The sequence below is a fragment of the Heterodontus francisci genome, unplaced genomic scaffold (genome assembly GCF_036365525.1).
Source record: "Heterodontus francisci isolate sHetFra1 unplaced genomic scaffold, sHetFra1.hap1 HAP1_SCAFFOLD_573, whole genome shotgun sequence".
In the NCBI taxonomy this organism is placed as follows: domain Eukaryota; kingdom Metazoa; phylum Chordata; class Chondrichthyes; order Heterodontiformes; family Heterodontidae; genus Heterodontus; species Heterodontus francisci.
In genome coordinates, this window is record NW_027140646.1 from 480046 (window position 1) to 489611 (window position 9566).

Here is a 9566-nt window from a genome sequence, read left to right on the forward strand (position 1 = left end):
CAAGCAGCCACTATTTAAAACGTGCCTTTCACACTTCTCACCTGGTCTCTGCAATAAACGCTCGTTATTTTGCGGCTATTTTTCCGCCACTGTTCACGATCCAACAAACAGTGAGAGACTGGAACTAAAGCAGGAAAATTCCCTCTCCTTTGGGTGGTGAAATTGTCAGTGATTTTCAATAGTGATTTCTTCCCATTGTGTCTCCCTGAGCCTGTACAGACACTGTCTGAGAATGAACTCTCCCTTCCCCATGTCCCCGGCTCACTCCATGTTCCGGGAGCAGCTCCTGCTTCACAGTGTCTGTTGCAAACACTTCCCGACTCCCCCTCAACTTCCCACCACTCAATGCTAATCTCTGAGCACATCTGCAGACACGCTCCCAAAGCAGTGGCTGCTGGAAGCAGATGCTGTTTGTTCCCTTCCCCCGGGCCCGGGAAGTCTCCATTAGCAGCTGATTTAAAGCATCTTCCCCTGATTGAGTGAATGGCCTCACAAACTGGGTTGGGGAAAGGATGCGCATGCGCTCCACTCCACATAGTGACGTCCCACAGGGGGCGGAGCAACACCGCGCGTGCGCAGATCTTTGCAGCAATTCAGCATTCAAACATCAATGGGAACTTTCCCCATTTCACCCTCATCAAAGTCCCAAAGAAAGTGAAGAGGGGCTTGGACTGGAGGGAGGGAGGGGCGGGGTAGGGGGAACCTAGAACCCAGAAAGCTGCCCACTTGCCCCATTTAGATGCTCAATTTGCGGTCATTCCCTGCAGGGGGTTTGTTATTATTGAGCCCCTCCTGGTAAAACAATCAGGTAGAAAGAGGGGAGAAAGGAGGGAGCCGGTGTGTTTGCTGGGACCTTGCAGAATTCATTTCAGCAGCAAAAGTCCCGGGTTATATTAACCCGAGTGAAACACGCTGTCAGTGAGAGGAAAACCGAACGGCCCTTTTCATCTTTTCATTGGAAACAAAGTAGAGCCGGAAGTGCGGCGAGCAGAGCAGACACACAAGCTCAATGACAGGAGAGCTCGGCCGTCCCTGAGTTTCAGCTCCCGGCTCTTACATTTCCTCATCCACACTGTCTTTACTGTGGATGTTCAGGGATTCCTTGTCGGATCTGAGGACTGTATCCATTAAACATTCTGAGTCAGGAGATCCACACACTCTCTGTTATCAAGATTTATGGGCAGGAATGTTTCAAAACTTTGTCTATTAAATCATTGTATTATTCACAGAACTAATGAGGCAATCGGTTCATTATTCAGGTCTTGAACTTGGTTTGGGTAGACCGAAAACTGAGAGGTTCAGCACCTCTCCAATCCTTAGCTATTGGCCGTGTGGCCTAATGGATAAGGCGTCTGACTTCGGTGTGTTTAATGAAGTTATCAGAAGATTGTAGGTTCGAGTCCTGTTGCGGTCATTTTGGGTGATCAGTGTTCAGCACCGCAGCCTCACAGCTCCAGCGACCCGTGTTCAGTTCTGGCTAATGTCTGTGCGCAGTTTGAGTTCTCCCTGGAACTGCGTGTGTTTCCTCGCACAGCCAAAGACTTGCAGATTGATTGGTAAATTGACTATTGTGAATTGCCCCCAGTGGAGGTAGGTGGTGGGGGATGTGGTCGGAAATATGGGAATAATGTTGGATGAGTATAAATGGGTGGTTGTTGGTCGGCAGAGACTTGGTGGGCCGAAGGGCCTGTTTCAGTGCTGCATCTATTAATAAATAACTGATTTTTTTGTTGAAATAACAGAAAAGGTTGATGAAGGGAAAGCAATGGATGTTGTCCATATGGATTTTCAGAAAGCGTTTGACAAACTACCACATAAAAGGCTGGGTAACTAAACTGAGGCTCCTGGAATAGGAGGGTCAGTATCTGCTTAGATTTAAAAATGTATGAAATATCAAGAAAAGCGAGTTGTGGTATTTGGTTGTTTTTCAGAATGGAAGATGCTGAACAGTGATGTCCACAAGGGTCAGTGTCAGGACCACCATATATATAAATGACTTGAATATTGGAATCACAGAATTGTTACTACACAGAAGGAGGCCATTTGGCCCATCGTGTCTGCACTGACTCTCCAAATGAGCAATTCACCTCATGTCACTTCCCCGTCTTCTCCCCATAATCCTGCACATTCTTCCTTTTCAGATAACAGTCTAATTCCCCGATGAATGCTTCAATTAAACCTGCCTCCATCACATTCTCAGGCAGTTCATACTTTAACCACTCGCTGCGTGAAAAAGTTTTACCCCATGTCTCTTTTGCTTCTTTTACCAATTACTTTAAATCTGCGCCCTCTCGTTCTCGATCCTTTCACAAGTGGGAACAGTTTCTCCCTATCCACTCTGTCCACACCCCTCATCATTTTGAATACCACTATGAAATCTCCTCTTAGCCTTCTTTTCTCCAAGGAAAACAGTCCTAACTTCTCCAATCTATCTTCATAACTGAAGTTCCTCATCCCTGGAACCATTCTCATGAATCTTTTCCATAATCTCTCCAATGCCTTCACATCTTTCCTAAAGTGTGGCACCCAGAACTGGACGCAGTACTTCAGCTGAGGCTAGTGTCTTATACAAGTTCAACATGACCTCCTTGTTCTTGTATTCTATGCCTCTATTACTAAAGCCGAGGATACTGTATTCTTTATTAACCGCTCTCTCAACCAATGACTTATACCCCTGGGTCCCTCTGCTCCTGCACCCCCTTTAGAATTGTACCCTTTATTCTGTATTGTCACTCCATGTTCTTCTGACCAAAATGAATTAATTCACATTTCTCTGCATTGAACTTCACCTGTTATCTGTCCTCCCATTCCACCAACTTGTCAATGTCCTTTTGAAGCTCTACACTATCATCCTTACAGTTCACAATGCTTCCAATTTTCGTATCATCCATAAACTTTGAAATTCTGCCCTGTACACCAAGGTCTAGGTCATTAATATATATCAGGAAAGGCAAGGGTCCCAACACTGACTCCTGGGGAACTCCACTACAAACCTTCCTCCAGCCCGAAGAACATCCATTGCTCACTACTCTTTGTTTCCTGTCACTCAGCCAATTCCATATCCATGTTACTACTGTCCCTTTTATTCCATGAGTTATAACTTTGCTCACAAGTCTGTTGTGTTGCACTGTATCAAACTCCTTTTGAAAGTCAATAAAAGCAAAATACTGCAGATGCTAGAAATCTGAAATATAAACAAAAAGTGCTGGAAATACTCAGCAGGTCTGGCAGCATCTGTGGAGAGAGAAACAGAGTTAATGTTTCAGGTCAGTGACCATTCAGATGCTGCCAGACCTTTTGAAAGTCCATGTACACCACATCAACAGCATTGCCCTCATCATCCCTCTCTGTTACCTCATCACAAAACTCCAGCAGGACAGTTAAACATGATTTTCCCTTAAGAAATCCATGCTGTCTTTCCTGAATTAACCCACATTTGTCCATGGGACTATTAATTTTGTCCCGAATTATTCTTTCGAGAAGTTTTCCCACCACCGAAATTGAACTGACTGGGGAGTGAGACGAGGTGAGTTGCTTTAGCAGAGAGCCAGCATGGGTTCGTCAGGCCGAATGGCCTCCTTCTGTGCTTTAGCCATTCTATGATTGTATGATTCTAGCAGCAACTGTTGGTGGAGAGGCAGTGATGCAGGAATGGGTTGACAGAAAGGGAAAAGTCTGGGCTGGTGTGTGTTTGCAGCATTTGCAGCTTGTGTTCGGGTTTGTGAATAAAGGTGATTTGGAAGCTGTGTTCCAAATTGAAGTGTTTATTGGAAGGAAGAAGTTGATGTAAATAAAGAGTAAAACGTGTTAAGATGAAGCGTGGTGTGATTGTGGATAGCAGTAAATATAGTGTTGGTGAATTATTTGTGTTAATAAACATCCACTGCACCCTCTGCTGCAGGCTGCTGTTTATATCCTGCTGTGTATTAGTGCTGTGTGTTAGCGAGATAAATGTTTGTTTCAACGCTGTTTATAAAGCAATAGCATTGCACTCAAACAGTCCCAGACATAGCAACACACGTACAAAAGCAAAATACTGCGGATGCTGGAAATCTGAAACATAAACAGAAAATGCTTGAAATAGTCGGCAGGTCTGGCAGCATCTGTGGAGAGAGAAACAAAGTTAATGTGAGCTGAGGAAACAGACCTGAACTGTTAACTGTTTCACTCTGCACAGATGCTGCCAGACCTACTGAGCATTTCCAGCATTTTCTGTTTTTATTACAGCAACACCTTTGATCAGCAGTAGCGGTGATAGTGCGAGCCAGGGGGCAGCCGGGAAGGTACGTTTCACTATAAAGTACTTACCTGGCGATTCGGCGGACACGGACACGGGGACTGCTGGGTAAGTGAACTTATATATTCGGGCAGTGGCTAAATCCGAAACACTACATGTGTAGTGTCTCCCACCCATCCTCCTCCTCCAACCAAAAAAAAGGACTCTTGTGTGGAGGGTTTGGTAAGGTAAGGTTTTACTTTATATTTTTTTTTCTTCTCTGTTGTCAATTTAGAGCAGAGGGGATGGAAGCTAGGGCAGTTGCATGCTCCTCTTGCAGGATGTTGGAGGAAAGGCTCACCACTTGTGTCCCTGCTGACTTCACCTGTGAGAAGTGCACCCAACTCCAGCTCCTCACAGACCGCGTTAGGGAACTGGAGCTGTAGCTGGATGAACTTCGGATCATGCGGGAGGCAGAGGGGATGATAGAGAGCCGTTATAGGGAAGTACTGACACCGAAGTCACAGGATAAAGGTAGCTGGGTGACCGTAAGGGGAGGGAAAGGGAATAGGCGCACAGTGCAGGGATCCCCTGTGGCCGTTTCCCTCAATAATAAGTATACTGTTTTGGATACGGTTGGGGGAGGGAGACCTACCAGTGGAAAGACACAGCGGCCAGGTCTCTGGCACTGAGCCTGGCTCTGTGGCTCAGAAGGGAAGGGGGAGAATAGGAGAGCGATAGTGATAGGAGATTCAATGGTTAGAGGAACAGACAGGAGATTCTGTTGTCGCGAATGAGACTCCCAGATGGTATGTTGCCTCCTGGGTGCCAGGGTCAGGGATGTCTCAGATCGAGTCTACAGGATTCTTAAGGGGGAGGGGGAGCAGCCAGAAGTCGTGGTACATATCGGTACCAATGACATAGCTGGGAAAAGGGATGAGGACCTGAAAAGCGAATATAGGGAGTTAGGTTGGAAGCTAAAAGGCAGGACGAGCAGAGTAGTGATCTCAGGATTGATACCGGTGCCACGTGCTAGTGAGGCTAGAAACAGAGAGCGAGTGCAGCTGAACACGTGGCTACAGAGCTGGTGTAGGAGGGAGGGCTTCAGTTATGTGGATCATTGGGATACCTTCTGGGGACTGTGGGACCTGTACAAGAAGGGCGGGTTGCATCTGAACTGGAGGGGCACCAATATCCTGGGCGGGAGGTTTGCTAGAGCTCTTCGGGAGGGTTTAAACTAGTTTGGCAGGGGGGTGGGAACCGGAGCTATGGATCCATGGATGGGGTAGCTGTTGAACAGGCAGATACCGAGTGCAGAGAGTCTGTGAGGAAGGTTAGACAGTTGACAGGGCAAAGTTTCAGCCAGTATGATGGGTTGAAGTGTGTCTATTTTAATGCAAGAAGTGTCAGGAATAAGGGTGGTGAACTTAGAGCATGGATCAGTACTTCGAGCTACGATGTTGTGGCCATTACGGACACTTGGATATCACAGGGGCAGGAATGGATGTTGGATGTTCCCGGGTTTAGATGTTTCAAAAGGAATAGGGAGGGAGGTAAAAGAAGTGGGGGAGTTGCATTATTAATCAGGGATAGTATCACAGCTGCAGAAAGGGAGGTCATCGAGGAGGATTTGTCTACTGAGTCATTATGGGTGGAAGTCAGAAACAGGAAAGGAGCAGTCACTTTATTGGGAGTTTTCTATAGACCCCCCAATAGCAACAGAGACACGGAGGAACAGATTGGGAGGCAGATTTTGGAAAGGTGCAGAAGTAACAGGGTTGTTGTCATGGGTGACTTCAACTTCCCTAATATTGATTGGAACCACCTTCGTGCAAATAGTTTGGATGGAGCAGTTTTTGTCAGGTGTGTCCAGGAAGGTTTCCTGACTCAATATGTAGGTAGGCCGACTAGAGGGGAGGCTATGTTGGATTTGATGCTTGGCAACGAACCAGGCCAGGTGACAGATCTCTCGGTGGGAGAACATTTCGGAGATAGTGATCACAACTCCCTGACCTTTACTATCGTCATGGAGAGGGACAGGAGCAGACGGGATGGGAAAATATTTAATTGGGGGAGGGGGAATTACAATGCTATTAGGCAGGAACTGTGGTGCATAAATTAGGAACAGATGTTCTCAGGGAAATGCACGACAGAAATGTGGAGGTTGTTTAGGGAGCACTTGCTGCGACTGCTGGATAGGTTTGTCCCGATGAGGCAAGGAAGGGATGGTAGAGTGAAGGAACCTTGGATGACAAGAAATGTGGAACAGCTCGTCAAGAGGAAGAAGGAAGCTTACTTAAGGTTGAGGAAGCAAGGATCAGACAGGGCTCTAGAGGGTTACAAGGTAGCCATGAAGGAACTGAAGAATGGACTTGGGAGAGCTAGAAGGGGACATGAAAAAGTCTTGGCGGGTAGGATTAAGGAAAATCCCAATGCGTTCTACACTTATGTGAGGAACAAGAGGATGGCCAGAGTGAGGGTAGGGCCGATCAGGGATAGTGGAGGGAACTTGTGCCTGGAGTCGGAGGAGGTAGGGGGGGGGGTCCTAAATGAATACTTTGCTTCAGTATTCACTAGTGAGAGGGACCTGGTCGTTTGTGAGGACAGCGTGAAACAGGCTGATATGCTCAAACAGGTTGATGTTAAGAGGGAGGATGTGCTGGAAATTTTGAAAGACATGAGGACAGATAAGTCCCTGGGGCCAGACGGGATATACCCAAGGATATTACGGGAAGCGAGGGAAGAGATTGCCGCGCCTTTGGCGATGATCTTTGCGTCCTCACTGTCCACTGGAGTAGTACCAGATGATTGGAGGGTGGCAAATGTTATTCCCTTGTTCAAGAAAGGGAATAGGGATAACCCTGGGAATTACAGACCAGTCAGTCTTACGTAGGTAGTGGGCAAATTATTGGAGAGGATTCTGAGAGACACGATTTATGATTAGTTGGAAAAACAGAGTTTGATTAGAGACAGTCAGCATGGCTTTGTGAGGGGCAGGTCATGCCTCACAAGCCTTATTGAATTCTTTGAAGATGTGACAAAACACATTGATGAAGGAAGAGCAGTGGATGTGGTGTATATGGATTTCAGCAAGGAGTTTGATAAGGTTCCCCATGGTAGGCTCATTCAGAAAGTAAGGAGGCATGGGATACAGGGAAAGTTGGCTGTCTGGATATAGAATTGGCTGGCCCATAGAAGACAGAGGGTGGTAGTAGATGGAAAGTATTCAGCCTGGAGCTCGGTGACCAGTGGTGTTCCGCAGGGATCTGTTCTGGGACCTCTGCTCTTTCTGATTTTTATAAATGACTTGGATGAGGAAGTGGAAGTCTGGGTTAGCAAGTTTGCCGATGACACGAAGGTTGCTGGAGTTGTGGATAGTGTGGAAGGCTGTTGTAGGTTGCAACAGGACATTGACAGGATGCAGAGCTGGGCTGAGAAGTGGCAGATGGAGTTCAACCTGGAAAAGTGTGAAGTGATTCATTTTGGAAGGTCGAATTTGAATGCAGAATACAGGCGCAAAGACAGGATTCTTGGTCATGTGGAGGAACAGAGGGATCTTGGGGCCCATGTCCATAGATCGCTCAAAGTTGCCACCCAAGTTGACAGGGTTGTTAAGAAGGCGTATGGTGTGTTGGCTTTCATTAACAGGGGGATTGAGTTTAAGAGCCGCGAGGTTATGCTGCAGCTCTATAAAGCCCTGGTTAGACCACACTTGCAATATTGTGTTCAGTTCTGGTCGTCTCATTATAGGAAGGATGTGGAAGCTTTAGAGAGGGTGCAGAGGAGATTTACCAGGATGCTGCCTGGACTGGAGGGCATGTCTTATGAAGAAAGATTGAGGGAGCTGGGGCTTTTCTCATTGGAACGAAGAAGGATGAGAGGTGACTTGATAGAGGGGTACAAGATGATGAGAGGAATAGATAGAGTGGATAGCCAGAGACTTTTTCCCAGGGTGGAAAGAGCTATCACCAGGGGGCATAATTTTAAGGTGATGGAGGAAGGTTTCGGGGAGATGTCAGAGGTAGGTTCTTCACATAAGAGAGTGGTGGGTGCGTGGAATGCACTGCCAGTGGTGGTAGTAGAAGCAGATACATTAGGGACATTTAAGCATCTCTTGGATAGGTACATGGATGATAGTAGAATGAAGGGTATGTAGGTAGTTTTGATCTTAGAGTAGATTAAAGGTTCGGCACAACATCGTGGGCCGAAGGGCCTGTACTGTGCTGTACTGTTCTATGTTCTATCACACAGGTGTTGGGAGGCTCAGCCTGGCTTCGCAATGTTACAAGGACGCTGAGTGACACCATCGACAACGGGACAGAGAGAAAAACACACAGGAAACTAATAGACTGTGAGGAAGCAAAAGTGAGGAACGGAGAGAGAGAGACAGACAACGAAACTGAGATGGAGAAACAAGGCATTTGTATGATTGTGTTCTCCCTGTTGTGTCACGGTATTTCCTGTTGTGTAAATATGTTTTCTGTTGTGTAAAGATGTACCCTGTTGTTGTGTAAAGGTTTTCCCTGTTCTTGTTGTATTTTCTGTTCCTGACCGTCTCCTCACTGTGACCATTTGTCCTGGTTTTCTTGTGGCCAACATCACCATCTGTTGGTGGAGAGGAGACTCTGCAGGAAGGGGTTGACAAAGTGGGAGAGACTCGGCTGGTCCGTGTTTGCAGCTTGTGTTCGTGTGAGCAAAAGTGATTTGTTGCTGATTGATGTGTTCACTAGAAGGAAAAAGCTGATTGCAATCGAACGCATCTTGTTATTATGGGGAAACACTTGATATTTTGAAAGTGAACGGTTGGTGTTACTACCAAACATAAACAGCAGAGAATGGTTTCGATCCATCGACCTCTGGGTTATGGGCCCAGCACGCTTCCGCTGCGCCACTCTGCTAACTGCTGGCTTAAATTTTAGCTGCCCGTTAGTGAAATATGTTCATTTCCCCAATGTTTTTATAAAAATAGGATTGCGGTCGGATTTCTCAAGAATCCCGGACTCAGCAACACACGTGCTGACGGACTCACCCTCACTGCACAATGACACAAGGACACTGAGTAACAGCACCGACAATGAGGCAGGCAGAGAAAGACACACAGAAAACCAGGAAGGGATTATCAGGACCCAGAAAGGAACAGACAGAGAAAGGTACTGAGCAAACCAGCAAGAGACAGTGAAAGACTGATGATTTATGTAATTGTGTTCTCTGTTGTGTAAAGATGTTCCCTGTGTTCTTTTAAAGATATTTCCTGCTGTGTAATATGTTCTCTGTTGTGTAACTATATTCGCTGTTGTGTAAAGATGTTCTCTGTTATTGTGTAAAATGGTTCCCTGTTGGGTCAAGATCT

At 46.5% G+C, this 9566-nt stretch overlaps 2 non-coding genes across 2 annotated transcripts; one reads left to right on the plus strand and one right to left on the minus strand.

Annotated features, from left to right (window-relative positions):
* Positions 1-1325: 1325 nt before the first annotated feature.
* trnar-ucg (transfer RNA arginine (anticodon UCG)) lies at positions 1326-1414 on the plus strand. Its single transcript is given in 2 exon segments — positions 1326-1362; positions 1379-1414. It is a non-coding gene; the product is annotated as a tRNA-Arg (tRNA).
* A 7628-nt stretch (positions 1415-9042) lies between these two features.
* trnam-cau (transfer RNA methionine (anticodon CAU)) lies at positions 9043-9114 on the minus strand. The gene has a single exon. It is a non-coding gene; the product is annotated as a tRNA-Met (tRNA).
* Positions 9115-9566: the final 452 nt, after the last annotated feature.